Here is a 16042-nt window from a genome sequence, read left to right as displayed (position 1 = left end):
ACACACCCCGGAAAGAAAGGAAGAAAAGGGAAAAGAGAAAAGTGAGGGTCGCGACATGAACGGAGGAGGAAGGAGCTTCAGCCACACCGCACCACGCCCAGCCGCCGTCCATCTTGTCGCCGTCGTTGTTGTTGTCAAGAGAGAAGGGCGCCGTCAAGCCAGCCTCGTTCCGCCGTGTCTCGCCACAATCGCCGTAGTTGAAGCCACGCAAGGAGAGGGAGTTGCTGCCGTGAAGAACGTGATGGTGGGGAGGTTACTGTGATGCCGCTGCTACCATGGTTATCACGCTGTTACACGGGGTCCCTGGTCACCGCAAGCTTGCCGTTGTGGAGGAAGGAGATGCACACGAGGAGAAGGTCACGGAGGAAGATGAACCGTCACTGCTAGAGGCTACCGCCGCCGCTGATGGAGTTGTCACCGGAGCCGCTGCCGTTTTGTTCCTCTATTACTTGCTAAAGTTCATTAGATAATTTCTTTTTGGAACCCTTGATATATTTGTTTCTGTTATATGTGGATGAGGTTTTGCAGCGTTATTTGTCATAGGATTGAGTATCGGTGCTTGCATGTTATGTTTGAAGTCGTTGTTGTTGCCTTAGAAATGGTCTGAAGCTGTGGTTGTTGCAGGCCACGAGGAAAAAGGGGTTTTGACGTGTTTGATTTTGTGAGTTTCGACGAGTTGAGGTAAGGACAATTTTCTTAAACTCAATTTACTACCAAGAATTGTTACAAGTTGATATTACTGCGAAAAATGTATTTTTATGATTTCGTAAGTCTTATGGATTAAACTGAGTTGTTTTGAATAAATGTAATTGCTTTCCTGGTTGGTTGTTATTGAAGTGGTTGCTTGATGGTTATATGGTTTCTTGATTGTGTTAGAATCACTGAGAATTCCAATTTATTGATTTGTTTTGTTAAATTGGTGGTTGTTGAAATAATTTGAGATTTTGGAAATGATTTGACTTTGGAAGCGGTTTGATTTTGAATTGGTTTGATTTTGAAATGATTTGATAACGAAAATGGTTGAAAAGAGTTTGAAAAATGGTTTGGATGGGACCCAAGAAGGGTGGCAAAGTCTCAGTTTTAGAGGAGATGCTGCCGAAATTTTTATAAAACTCTGAGACTTTGTTTGAAGCGTCATTTAAAAGAAAGTTTAGATTTAAGGATTATGTGATTTTATTTTTAGTTATTAATAAAATGATTATGTTTTGAGTTTATTTTGATTTATTTAGAAAATAATGAATTGTATTTTGAGTATAAATTAATGATGAACGGAATGGGAGGTGTGATGAAGATGAATGTGATAATAAGGAATGATGATGATTGAATTTGAATGAAGGATGATGAGGATTATTTTAAAGTATGATTTTTGAATGAAATTGAATGATATTGAGATTGGATTTGAAAATGAAATTGAATTTGATTGAGATATGAGACGTCGGTAAGATGCAATGGCGTAGTCCACTTGCTCCTGGTCACGATTTTAAAAGATTGTGGTTTTGAATGTGAGCTTTGACTTGGCAAGGATCATGATGGTATACCGCTTGTCCAGTGTTGTGATGGACGTGGGGATCGTGGTTGTTTACCGTCCATGGGTGTGTGTTTTTGAATTGAAAATCTTGCAAGGATCGTGGTGGTGTACAGCTCGCAATAGTAGGGATTGTGGTGGTGTACCGCTCCCCAGGTAGGAATCGTGGTAGTGTACTACCTACCGGTTTTCAAGAGGACGATATCCAGGTTAGTTACCAAATGTGTCGAATTCTGGCAAAGTAACCGACACGTGAGCTCATGGCTAGTAGGACAGACATGCATCATACTATATTTGTTTGCTTTGTCTGGGTGTGCTTAAGTGTTTTGGTTTGCCTAATTGTGTAACTGTTATTAATTGCTATCTTAGCTATTTGCTGTATCTGCTACTTAATTGTATTTTCCTTGTTTGCATTGTATGTGTTTGAAAAATTGAGAGATCGCTCATGCTGGTGGTGGTGAAGCTGAGGTTTGTTTCCGAATATGATGTTTGATTGTTGATTTGATTGAATTGCTTGGGTCAGAGGCCATGATTGATTATGTGATGGGCCGAGGCCGTGATTGGTTTGTTGATTTGTTTGCTAAGTTTTTTTAGATATGCTATTTCTGTTTGTATATATACATATTGTAAATTTTCCTCGCCTATATTATTATAATCTTGTAAGAAGGATAGGAGTTTGTATGTTTTGTATACATGTTTGTGAAATTGAAACGTGATGAGTAATTGACGAATAGAGTTGGGTTTTGCGCTTGGTTTAAAGTTGTTATGATGATGGTTGGATTGTGGCTGCTTTTTATTATTGAGTTGGCGTTGTGGTAGTTAATAAAAGGTTGATTTGAAAATCTGATTCGTATGTTTTATTGAGAAATGATTTGGTTTTGAACTCATTGGAAAGGATTGAGAAATGGTTTGATTTTGAAAATGATTTGATAACGAAAATGATTTGATATTGAATATGATTTCATATTTGGAAATGGTTAGACATTTGGAAACGGTTGAGAAGGGTTTGAGAAATGGTTTGGATGGGACCTTTGAAGGGTGGTGAAAGTCTGAGTTTTAAAAAAGATGCTGCCGAAATTCTTATGAAAAGTTGGAAGTTTTTTTTGGTTAATTTGATTAGAGAACAATTTTATTTGATTTTGATTTTATTAAAGAAAAGAGTATGTTTTAAGGCATTTTAGAAAATTTTTAAAGTATTATTAAAGAATAAATGGTTATGTTGTTTCAGTTAAGATTTTGAATTGCAAACAGGATGATTTTTGAGTCTTTTAAAAAAGGTTTAAACTTGAAATGGTTTTAAAGTTAGTTCGGGGTTAGGGTTAACCTGAAAATGAGTTTTAATGAATTGATTTAATTTAAAGAGTGATGTTTGAGAATTTTAATGAAAAAGAAAGTGATGTAAATGTGTATATGAGAATAAAGGAATTGTTTACTTTTTAAAGAAAAATTTTGAGACGTTTTATAGAAGTTGAAATATTTGATTTAGTAAAAAGGAATAATTTTTTGGTACTTTGAAAATGTTTTCAACTTAAAAATGAAATTAAAATCGGTTCAAGGGGTTATCCTTATGATAATGGGAACATGATGAATTACGATTATAATGAGGTTTGATTGTGATTGTGAATGGAATGATTATTGATTACCTGGCAACGATGGTGGTATAGTTCCGCTTGCTCAGTGCGTTATGGATTCGTGGGGATAATGGTTTTATCCCGCCCATTGTGAGAACGGTGGTTATATCCCGCTTATGGCTTGAGTTTGATTGTGACTGAAAAATGCACAAGGCACTCAACCCTGCGATGTGCACAGGGTATTCTCCCTGCAATGTGTCGGGTTTTGGCAAGTTAACCGACACGTGAGCTCATGGCCAGTAGGACAGGCATGCATCATACTGCATTTGTTTGCTATTGTTTTGATTTGCCTATCTGATGAATTCTGTCTAACTGCTAATTGTGGTACTTGCTGTAACTGTTCTCTAATTGTGTTTGCCTTACATTATTTGTATCTGTGATTGATTCTGTTTTGAGACCGAGTGTGGTTTGAACATATATTTGGGCCAGAGGCCGTGATTGATAACATATTTGGGCCGGAGACAATGGTTGGTTATGATTGGGCCAGAGGTCGTGATCGGTAAGATAGGTATGTATTGATTGTGTTATGGGATATTAATTTGAGATTAAAATTCATATATGTATGAGATGAATATTAACATTAGATAACTAATCATTGTGATTTAAAAATATTCATAGGATGAGCGATAATCATTTACGTTTGAAATCCCTTCATTTCTGTATATGTATCATCTTATAACAATTCTTAAATTCCTCTGGTGAGATTGTGTGGTTAGGTTCTCACCTCCTACAGCCTTATCCTTTTTCAGGAAATAGACGAGGAAACCAATGAAGATTCTACTTAGTTTTTTATCGTGTTTTTCTTTGATGTATTATCTTAGCTATTATTTTTTCTCGCCATTATTATTATATTTTTGTAAAGAGAGATAGAAATTGTGATTTGATGGTTTTGTATATACATATATACTTGTAGAAGTTATTCTTGTGAACGAAAAGTGTGATGAGATGTATTTGAGTATATACATATTTATATGTATGTACATATAAAAGAAAAGTATTTTCGGTTTTTCAAAGAAAAATCGATAAGGTTTTCAGTTAAAGGCTCCTATTTATTATTAAGTATATAGAAGTTGTCGTAATATTTTCGCTATCAGAGTGGCGCAGTCGGAAGCATGATATTTTGATAGTAAGGATGTTACAATGGCAAACCAAAGTATATCATGAGATATTCTTTCATTACAATTAAAATAAAATTTTTCTCTCTAAAATTAATAATTTTTTTCTCGCTCTCTCCTTCTTCTTTATCTTTTTCTCTTACTCTATCTTTTTCTACATTTCTATTCTACCAAAAATAAAATTAATAAAATAATATAATTCAAATAAATTTATAAAATTATAAAAATACATTAATTTATAGTTAAATAAAATTAAAAAAATTCTATAATATTATTTACATAAAAAATATATTATTATATACATACTTTTTTAGTTTTTTTATTTAGTTTTAAATTTCATTGTTTATTATCTTTTTAATTTATATTTTTACTTCTTTTCTTTTAAATATTTATTACATATAATTTAGAGAGAATACTAATATTGTGATTAATAATTAGAATTAAGATTCAATTGTTTCAAAAAAAATTATTTTAAATTAATTTTATTACTATCAATATAAATTTTTTTATTACAAACAAAATTATTGGTATATATAATTATAAATGTGACTTAGTCCTTCCTTAAAGATGACTTTAAATAATCATAAATAATTATTCCGTTACAGAATGAGAATTATCTCCATCTTTGAATTAGTTATCACAACTATAGTGGAAAAAGCTTTTTCGTTCACCAAGTCGGATCGGATAGGAACTAGGAGGCCCGTATCCAAATCGATCCAACCTGTGTGGGTGAGACCACACGAATTGGGTTTGTTACTGTAGGGCCGACCATATGCAACCCAATTTTGAATGTTGCTTGCTCTTTGTTGGGATTGTAGGCTTAACCAGTATTTGTAGGTAGGCCCACGTATAAACAATTATTAATTATTATTAGGGTAAAGTATATTTTTTATCCCTAAAGTTTGATAAAAGTTTCAAAAATACCCCTAAATTTTATTTTGTTTCAATTTTGTCCTAAAAATTTTCGATTTGCATCAAATGTACCCTGACGACTAATTTTTCAAAAAATTTAAGACCAATTCAACAATAATTTCATAAGAACAACCCTCAACACAAGCAAATCAAGCATAATTTTCATGCATTATTGTTAGATTGGTCTTAAATTTTATGAAAATTTAGCCGTCGAGAGTATATTTGATGCAAATTGAAAACTTTTGGGACAAAATTGAAACAAAATAAAACTTAGGAGTATTTTTAAAACTTTTGCCAAACTTTAGGGACAAAAAATATACTTTACCCTTATTATTATTATTATTATTATTATTATTATTATGTTTTTAAGAAGAAATTTTTAGAATTCTAAACATTAGGAATATAAATTGAATGATTTAAACGTTATAGACACAAAATAAGACTTATTCTAAATGTTGGGGGATAAAAACAATACTTTACTCCTTAATTAAAAGTCATTTTAAAATAATCTATTTTATCTATTCTTTTTAAATGACCAAAAAGGTCATTATTTATATTATATTATTTTATGCTTAATCTTAATTTAGTAAAATTATGACAATTCTGAACATAATTAACTTCTACTTAGTCATATGTTTAGTGGTCTCATAGAGTAGACTCTTGTTCGTTTTTGGTTTTGAACGTTTGATATATAGAATTTAGTCTTTTATTTGCATAGACAAAAACATGAGTATATGAAACTAAAATAGCAAAACATTTTTTTGTTGTATACCAGTAGATTTTGCATACATTATTAGTTCATGTACCTTTCACAACAAAGGCTTTTTAAATATGTGAAGGTGGTACTTGAGAATAATTATTGTAACTTTATCAATATCAATAATTGTACCATTTTTTTTTCTTTTCATTTTCTTATCCTCTTTAAATTTTTTAAAAGAATTATAATATATGATTGTACGAGATTCAATTTTTAGCAAGGGTAGGCTAACATGATATGATTATGTCTAAGTACCAACTAACAAGAGACAGCATCTAGTTATGCTAAGATATATTTTCCTAATTGGAGTAATTAATCGAGAACTCCCTATATTTTGCATGGTGATTAATTAAGAAGAGTTTGATTAATTATGTGTGGAGAGGACAGCTTTAGGTTTTACCAACATTATTGCGCTGGCCAAATCTTAATTATACTAGCTAGGAGTATGATTAAATTAGGAATTTTCATGCATGTATAGTATATGATGTATGCACTACTCGTGTGCCCCCTTTGACTCCCACCCAACAAACCCACTTAGTGTCGGGGAGCATTAGGAAAATGCTTGCTGATTTTAAGCCTTTATCAAGCAAAAGCTTAATGAGTTTCTTTGTCATTATTGTACAAATATATTTATAATGACTAGCTAGGTTCCTTTAATTGTTTGGAGGAAACCTAATTATTAGGGTCGTACAAAGACTATATATGTGAGATACCCCCACCATTTGTTTAAGAATATTGATATTTGTAGCATATGCATCAATAATGTAATTTTATTACTATAATTTTTTATGTTGCACATTAATTAAAATGCTTTTTAAAAGAAACAGTGAGAGAAAGAAATAAAAGTTTGATAAAAGTTTGATGTTCTTAATGTGATCCCATTTGTTTTACTTAAACGATCATATTACGCGTATTTAATTTTTTTTTCTTTCAGTAATTAAATTCAACAAAGTTGTTATTTGTCTTAAAAAAAAGGAAAAGTATAGGGTACCAACATATTATCTGCCAACTTCTGCCAACTCTTATTTATAATTGTGTTTCATGGAAGTGTGTTTGTGGATGTGTCTAATAATTAATATATTTTAAATACATATATAAAGAGACACATCCAGAAAATATATCTATAAAGACATTTTTATTAAACACAACTATAAAAAAATATTTTTATTAGACACATCCACGAACACATTTCCATGAAACACAATTATAAATAAGAGTTGGCAGAAGTTGGCAGATATGCTATTGGTAACGTAACGGAACCGTAAAAAAAATACCTATACCACTCAGCTCATGAAAATTACATAATTCTCTTTTGCAATTAATACTGTTGCTGCTTCTTCGTCATCATATTCTTGCTACCATGCCTTTTTTTTAATTATTTTTTCAGTTCTTTATATTTTTTATTGACACAAAATAATTTATGTTTATTTTTATATTTCTTTTAAAAAAGAGAGGATGAAGTTTCATTAAAAGAATCAATTCTTGAGTAGAATTGTATAGAAATACAACAAAGAAAAAATAGAAAAAATATAAAAATTTTAATTAAAAAATATAAAAATTATTTTGATCTGTATAAATTTTAGTTGAATGATACACAAGAGTAACACAAAATTTTAGTTAAAAAATATTTTTGTGTTTATTTTCAATACTCAATAAATTTTTGGATTTTCTTTTTTTATTTTTCTTCAAATAATTTATGTGTTTATCATAACAAAAATTTTGTATTTGTCGTCAATAAATTTTTTTACTTTCTTCCTTTGTTTTACTTCAAAAGTTATGCCTATTTTTAAAAAAATTTAATATTTATCATCCTAAAATTTTTATGTTTTTTCTTAATGAATTTATGTGTTTTTTTTTACTCTTACAAAATTTCTATATTTTCTTTTGTTTCTCTTTTTTATTCTTTTTTATAAAATTTTTTAAAACAAATAAATAAAAAAAGAAGATACATAAGAAAAAAGAGAAAACATAGAAAAATAACAAGGAATAAAAAGATGCAGAAAAAGAATAATCTAAATTGTAGAAGGAGAAGATGTAAAAAAAGAAAGAGAAGAAAAATGAGAAGATGCTAGAAGTTAAGTGTATAAGATAGGTGTAAAAATATATGTAGAGATACTTGGTTAGACTTAATTATAAAATTAACTTGATAGTTATCAAATATTTCTATTATTCAAATATTAGTTCGGGAGATATTATTAGACCAATTAATGAATATTCATTATCTTTGAGGAGATAGAAAAAATTAGAAAAAAAAATAAATTAGTCCCTGAACTTTTATTTCGTGGACAAATTCGTCCCTGAATATCTAAAAATACAAGAACGCCCCTTACTATTCAAAACGCATGACGGATCGGTCCTTCCGTGCAAAATGTTCCCTCAGACGTAACGAAGACAAGTAATGTGGCGCTTAGTTGGCGTTGATGGGTGACCTCCACCATAACGGTGTACAGGTGTAAAGGTCGATTGATGTTAGGGACAAATTCGTCCCTGGATGAAAAGATGACATCGTTTTGCTTATGTGCCCTATGTCTTCAAATAGAACCCAGTCGTCATTGCCATTGTCATTTTTGTGAGAGCTTGAGAGTGGTGGTATTGTGCAATGTTCAATGGCCAGCGACGAAGCTTCATCCATCATACGACGCGTTCCACTACCGTCAACCGTCAAATGCGTGGAAGCTAGAGAGGAGAAAGGCGAGATTGCTCCGACGTGTAAATGTGGAGTGTATGCCATATTGTACAAATCGAGGACGACAACGAACCTCAATAGATTGTTTTTTGGATGTCCATTCTTTAAGGTAAGTTGGTGATTTTGTTTTAGTGAGTTTGATAATACAAACTTTGTTTATGTGATTCTTGTTTTAGAATGATGAACATGCAGTTGAAAAATTCCAGTCATTGCAAGTTCTTCTTATGGCTGGATGACCATGTTTCAACAATAGAAGCCAAAGACAAGTTTATGACTGAGAACGAGGTTGATGAACTGAAAGTGTATCTTGGGAAGAAAGTAGTGGAATAGAGACTAACTGATTTGGAGAAGAAGCTGTTGCATCTGGAGAGGAAAAAAATGTTAATGTGTATTGGGTTATTCTTGTAGTAGTTAGTATAATTTTTGCTTCTGTTATTGCCAAAATTGGCTGAAAAGTGGAAAAGTAGGTTAGAAAAAATGATGTAATGAGGTATGGGATAAGTTCTCAAGAGTTGTATATTTTTCAAACAAAAGTATTGTATTAAACGATGCTATATCCAGCAAAGTAATGAAAAATGTGTATGAAGCTATTGCCCTAAGCAAGTTAATGGCATAATCTGTAGAGATATGATTAGATAAGTAAAGCATATATTAATCTCATGAAAGAGATGTTAATGTCATCAAAGAAGTCTAAACATGCCTACTGCCAAAATAAGGCATAACTTAAAGCCTGCGAGTTATACAATCACATTGTTTCCAAAAAGAGTTGGTGTGTAAATCACACTATTTTCAAAAAAGATATTGATGTCATAACTGAAGTCTAAACATGTGGTGTTAACTACTAGGCTTGTTTAGTCCTAGAGTGGGAATGAACTTAAACAGCCGTTGAGTTGCTTTGCCTGCTAATGCCAAAGTCTGTGGAGAGGCTCCTGATGTAGTTGGTTGTTGTGGAGAGGGCAGATGTTGTTCAGGCTGGGGAGGTGGTACAGGTTGAGAGGGTTTGTTTGCCCCAGGCTTCCTCCTTATGGTTTACTTAGGTCTAAATGGCCTAGGAGCAGGCCATGATGAAGACTGAGCGGGAGGCCTAAATGGTGCTTGCGGAGGCTTTGATATTGTCACAGCCACTGCTACTGAGGGTCCAAATTCTTGCTTAAACATCGGGGCAGAGTTTGTATTCGGATTACCCTGGAGCAAGGTCGAAAGAATTTTGAATGCATCGAAAACAACAAACAAAAGCCAACAAAGTCTATGAGAGGATACCTCATTAGCAAATGAATGTTCAGTAGAATTCTGTTCAACACGAGGAGGGTTGGTTGCATCAGGGTTACTCTGCTCCCTAGCCTAAAATGCCATTTAGTGTTAATAGTCTCAATGAAGCATATAATAAATTAAGACGTTTAAAACCCAAATGAATTATTGTGGAGACATATAAAACCCTAATAATTTTAAAATGGACAACTTGAAGTTATTACCGGGGGGACAATAACATCCATGAGTAACTAAGTACTACCTCTCCCTGAAGGGCTAACTGTGACAATAGAAGTACCACAAATGAGAGGCATTCGTTGGGCTTCTTCCGTGGCTTCTTCGTCTTTGGGTTCCAGTTTAGGTTGGATGGTGCCCCTTTGCACGTCTTGTAGTTGTGTCCCTTCTCACCACACTTGCTACACGTGACATAGAAATTCTTATTTAACTTGTCACCATCAATAACAGTCTCCGTTGGGTCTTTCTATCTGTTATGGACCTTGGGATGTCCAATTGACCTTTTTAACACGGGTAGAGCAGGTTTAGTATACTCAGACCGTGTCCAGTATTCCTCATTAGTTACTGGCTGGATGAAGTGTTTGTATGTCTTTTTAGTAAACTCCATACACAGCCATGAATGCACATAATCATCAGGGTTATCATGTCTTTTTCTTACTACAGCTATAGCATGAATGCATGGCATCCCTTTAAAGCAAGACAACAGTAAGACAACAATAAAATGGCATAAGCATGATTAAAATTCAAAGCATGATTAAAATTGAAATTCACAGCATGATTAAAATTTTAGGATTTCACTGACCAGTGAGTTGCTATCTGTTACATGAGCAGCTATGCTTGATTAGATCCACATCGACTTTGGAGCCCTTTTACGTGACTTCAAAACTTTTGCGCTCGTTATCACCAATCCACTCCGCTGTCCATTTGTTGCTTGGTTTGATGAGCCTCTTCAGCCTTTTCTCTTGCACTGGTGCGAGTTTCCCTTCATGAGTCCCTAGCAGTTTCTTGTGTTGAACCATTTGCTGCATCACATAGCACCGTAATTCCTCGCACATTGTAAGTATCGGCTTGCATCTATACTTCAACACCTTTGCGTTAAATGACTTACACATGTTGTTTGTTAGTTTGTTGACCTTGGGACCATGACTAAAGTATGCTCTAACCCAGGTAGCAGAATCAAATTTCATGAGGTTAGCCCAAGCGTCCTTCTTCACTTCTTTCAGTCTTTCCATGGTTGACTTGAATTCAGAGATGGTGGTGCATCTTGCACAGTCCCACACTATTTCTTTGATATACAAATCTTTGAATCAGTTTATGAAATTATTCAACATATGCATGACACAGTTTCTAACATGTGCATTAGGCATTACCTCTTTCAGTGCAAGTAGCAGACCCTAATAAAAATGAAATAATCCTAGTTTACAAACAAATATAATCCACATAATGACTCACAGAACACATAAGGATTGACAAAAAGGGAACTAACCTTCTGTTGTTCTGACATAAAATTCGAACCGTGGTTGCTCACATCACCAATATCCTCTTGTAAAATTGTTAGGAACCACTTCCATGATTCTTTGTTTTCAGATCTTGCAACTGCATATGCAACCACGTAGAATTGGTTGTTAGCATCCTGTGCAATGGCTGAAAATAGTTGCCCCCATGGTAGGTTTTAAGAAATGCTCCATCCAGGTGAATCAATGGTCTGCAGCCACTCTTAAATCCCAGTTTGCAGGCCTCGAAACAAACATACAACTTGTCAAACATAGGGGGTGCTTGAGGTTGAGGAGTTAGGTGAGGTTGAAGAGTTAGGTCTAACAATGCAGAAGACCCAGGATTACTTCTGCATATCTCCAATAAGTAGTCCCTCAATTTTTCGTATTGTTCCCTTTCATTGCTCAGCATCCTCTTTCTTGCCTCCTTGACAGTTCCATACACCATCTTTGGATGCGGAGTAAGGTCAAAGTCTTCTCTCAAAAAATCAATATCTTCATGAGTGGTCATATGTGGGTGTGTTAGCATCCTTTTCTCCATTTTTTTGCTGATCCAGTGTTGATCAGCTGCATTGCTTCCAAGGTCCCTAGCACAAGTGTACTTATTTCTATAAGTCTTGGCTTGGAAGCATTGTAATTACCTATTGTAAGACAAGTGGGCAATCCGAGGACACTTTTCATCCTTGCACCCAACCCTAACTCTTTCTCTGTCATTCTTTATCTAAACCAACTCCCTGCCTTCAGTAATAAAGGTATCTTTTACAACCTCTTTGAACCTCTCAATTGTAGCAAATCTTGTTCCAAACTCAAATCTTCCTTTTCTGAAACTATATTGGTCATTGAACTCAAGCCAATGATGTTTGTTTCCCTCATCTTCAGAAGAAACGGGTGTATGCAGCTCCTCAGATTCATACTCCCAGACAATATCATCTTCATCTGTGTCTACATCACTGATATAGTCTACAAGTGCTGGCCTTGCTCCTCTAGTTCTATTGGGCTCCCTTGCAGGCCTAGATTTATTGGGATGTCTTGCAGGCCAAGATCTATTGGGCTGTCTTATAGGCTCATCTGTCTCGGCCTCATGCGCAGGCCCATTCTTTCTTGCATTAGACCTTGTTCTCTGAGACACATGTCTTTCTTATTTTTCAGGTTGCTTCTTGGGCTGAGTGGTTCTCTTAGAGAAATCAAGCACTTGTTTCCTCTTTCCTTTTGCCAGATATAGTCCAATTGACACCATCTTCCCCACTCTCACTGTTACTTTCGTAACCGGGGGGTGGAGGTGCATACAGCTCATCCTTTGCACCCTCGTAACTATCATGCTCAGTCGACGATTGATCTAATTCCTCCACTTCAATACGAACGACATCTTCCTCTACCTCATCATTTTTCTTACCAGCACCATCGACAAGCTCTAGGTCATCAATAGGATGATCGAATAATATATAGAACTCATCAGTGTCTGTTTTTCATCTTAGCTTGACGCATCTTGTAAGACCCAGAACTTTTGAAAAGTCTTATTATGATCAAGTCTCAAATCATACGGTTATTTATGGCCTTAATTTCAGAAATCACTTTATTAAAGATAATTAAGGCAAGTTTTGATTTATGGGATTTGAGATAAGTTATGATTATTATCCAATTTCACAATTATTGGATTATTTTCTATATTCAGAGTATAAAGTTGGTAGTTGTGAGATAATAAGGATTTCTATATGATTTGGATTAAACAAGTAATATTTTCAATATTAATACTGCTACTTTGGAAAATAAGAGATTTAATTATATTACTCCTAATTATTTGATTTGAATATTTTATTGAAAATAATTTGTGAAATTGGTGAGCAAATAGTATTTTCTATATATAATTAGTGTTGGATTTAAATTGGGTTTCAATTACTATATTACCCTATTTTTAAGTGAAATTACTAAAATGTCCCTAACCCTAATTTTCAAAATAAGGAAACCCTAACCAAGTGACCCGTACCCGACCCAGTTCCCTTCACCCACACACACACACACACACACAGCCGCAGCAGCATACCCTTACCCCTTTCATCCCCTTTTCCCTAACACAGCAGCAACAGCTGCACACGATGCAGAGGAAAGAAAGGGATAGGAGGAAAACGGGAAAGAGGAGAGGGGAGAGGGGAGGAACGGCGCCGGCGAAGAGCCGCTATCACCGCCGCCGCATCGTCGCTGAGTCTCGAAGGGAGACCGTGTCTGGAGCTGTCGTCGTCAAGTCACCACGAGCCGCCGATCGCACTCCAGTTAAGCCCGCCACCGCCGCACCGTCTGCGCCGTCGCCAGGGAGAGTGGGACCGAGGAGAAGGTTGGTCTGCGAGTGATGGGTGTCGCGGGCTTGGGGCCGTTGCACCTTCATCGCCACCACGCCCACGCCGCGTCGCTGCCGTTGCCCTCACTGCATCGCCGCCGTAGAGCTCGCAAGCGTGGAGGAAGCACAGCGCTGCCGGCTTTGTCGGACTTCCGCCGTCGAACCTGTCCCTACCGCCGCTGCTGGCCATACGCACGGAGAGAGAGAATGTGCGAAAAAGGAGCTGCCGCGGGGTTGCCGTCGCCACCACAAGGCTGGGCTCGCCGCTGTGGAGGGTTGCCCCCTTTCCTCCACCGTCGCCGAAGATCCATCACCAGAGCTGCTGGGCTTTCCGTATGTTGCTGTGGTGTCACCGGAGCTTCAGGCCACTGCGCCGGCCGCCGGAGACCGCAGCTGAAGCCTCTGGCTTCGTGGGTTCTGATTGTTGTAAGTTGCTCGGCTGTACGCCATTGTCAGAACCGAGCCAGATTTGCCGGTAACTGCTCTCTCCTTTCTTGAATCTTTTCCATTTCTATGTTTGCTCCGCTATTCTGATTTTATTGGTAACCCTGCTGCCTTACCAAACAGAATGGTGTTACTGCAGCTAGGACGGTGCACAGGTCCCTGATTCTATTATGTTTTACTCCATCGTTCTGTTTCCAATAGCTGTAGTAGGTATTCTAATCTTGATATCATTACCGCTATTATTTTTGCTGTGGATTAGTGAGAATTCTGTGATATTGACGTGCTAGGGTCGAGTTTTGGTAATCGCATGGTTGGAATAAGAGTCGTTCCTGTTGTTGTGAAAGTAAATGGAACTGTGTATGCAGCTGCCGCAGAATGCGAACCGAAAGAGAAAGAGTTTATGTCGCGTAGTTAGATTGCATTTGAGGTAGGGGCGCTTTCCAAAACTATACTTTATGCATTGGAATTATTACATATGGATACTAATGTGAGAAAATGTGTATTTAGTGATTGTATCGGCCTTATGTATTATTTGATTGTCTCGAAAGCTTATGAATGTTTGTTTGGCTGAATTTGTTGTGCGGCTTTGTGAAATGTAATGTTTTAAAGTTGATTTTTTAAAGATTTGAAATCTGAGTTTAATCCGTTGAGGATTGGTTTGAATTGAGTCAATTGTTCTGATGATGTGAAAGATAGAATACTCTTTGGAATTCATCCTGGTTTGCTTTCACTGATTTGGTTTTGATAAATGAATTGTGGCTGAACCGATTCTTTAAAGCTTTGGAAATGAGTTAAATTGATTGATATTGAGTTGATTTCTGAAATAGTTTCCTTGAGATATGCTACTGAGGCGACTGTTAGATTTAGTTTGCTTTTGAATTGATTTCTGGTTTTGGGCTGTTAAAAAGGAATGAGAATCGGTTTAGTTGGGACCCGAACCGGGTGGCAAAAGTCCAAGTTTTAGGGGAGGTGCTGCCGAAATTTCTACAAAATCCTACTCTTGTTTGTAAAGTTATTTAAAAAGGGTTGGATTTGAGAAATTGTATTAATTGATTTATTAAGAGAATATTTATATTTTCAAGCTTAATTTATTTAATGAACTTTATGCGTTGAGTTTGGCTTATTTAGAAACGAACTATTTGTACAGTTTGAATCACTGAAGGAAAGAATGATGCTCTAATATTGATTTCAATATAAAAAGGAGCTTTTAGTGATTTTAAAGGAATTTAGACTTTTGATTGAGTAATCAAGTTTGAGGCATTTTGGAAGAGCTAGAAAAATGGGTTCCAAAAAGAAACCTGAAAGTGGTTTGATTCAAATGAACCGTTTCCATTTCAAATGAGTTGATTTTTGGACCGGGTTGGAACTTGTGATTTTGTATGATCGGTTTCATAATAAATTCAGTTTTATTTACTTGAACCGGGAATCTATGATTTTAAAAGTTTCAATGAATTTTAAGGAATTTATATAAGTTGACCTTCCCTAAAGACTTGGGACTCTGGCAAGAAACTTTTGTTATAAAATCCCATTGTTGGATGGGTGATTTTGAATGTTCCCAAAAAGAATCTTTAACTTTCCATGGTTTTGGAAGTTTTGGAGAGAGAATGCCGAGAGTGGCTTTGTTTTAAAAAGGGAACTCACTTTGAGTAAATTTGGCTTATGACCTGAGATGATTTGAGAAATGAGATCTTTAAAGCCAAGGCTAAAAAGAGTTGAAATTTGATTTCAAAGTGAAATGGCTTGAGAAAAGTGATTTATGGCTTAAATGCCGGTTTTATGAATTTGATGATGTTGAATGGTGGAAGTGTTGTTTTGTTGTGAGCCGGAATGGCCGTGTATGCTATTGAACTATGGCTGATTATGAATTATGAACTTAAGCCGAAG

The sequence above is a fragment of the Arachis hypogaea genome, chromosome 16 (genome assembly GCF_003086295.3).
Source record: "Arachis hypogaea cultivar Tifrunner chromosome 16, arahy.Tifrunner.gnm2.J5K5, whole genome shotgun sequence".
Classification (NCBI taxonomy): domain Eukaryota; kingdom Viridiplantae; phylum Streptophyta; class Magnoliopsida; order Fabales; family Fabaceae; genus Arachis; species Arachis hypogaea.
This window is presented reverse-complemented; position numbering follows the sequence as displayed.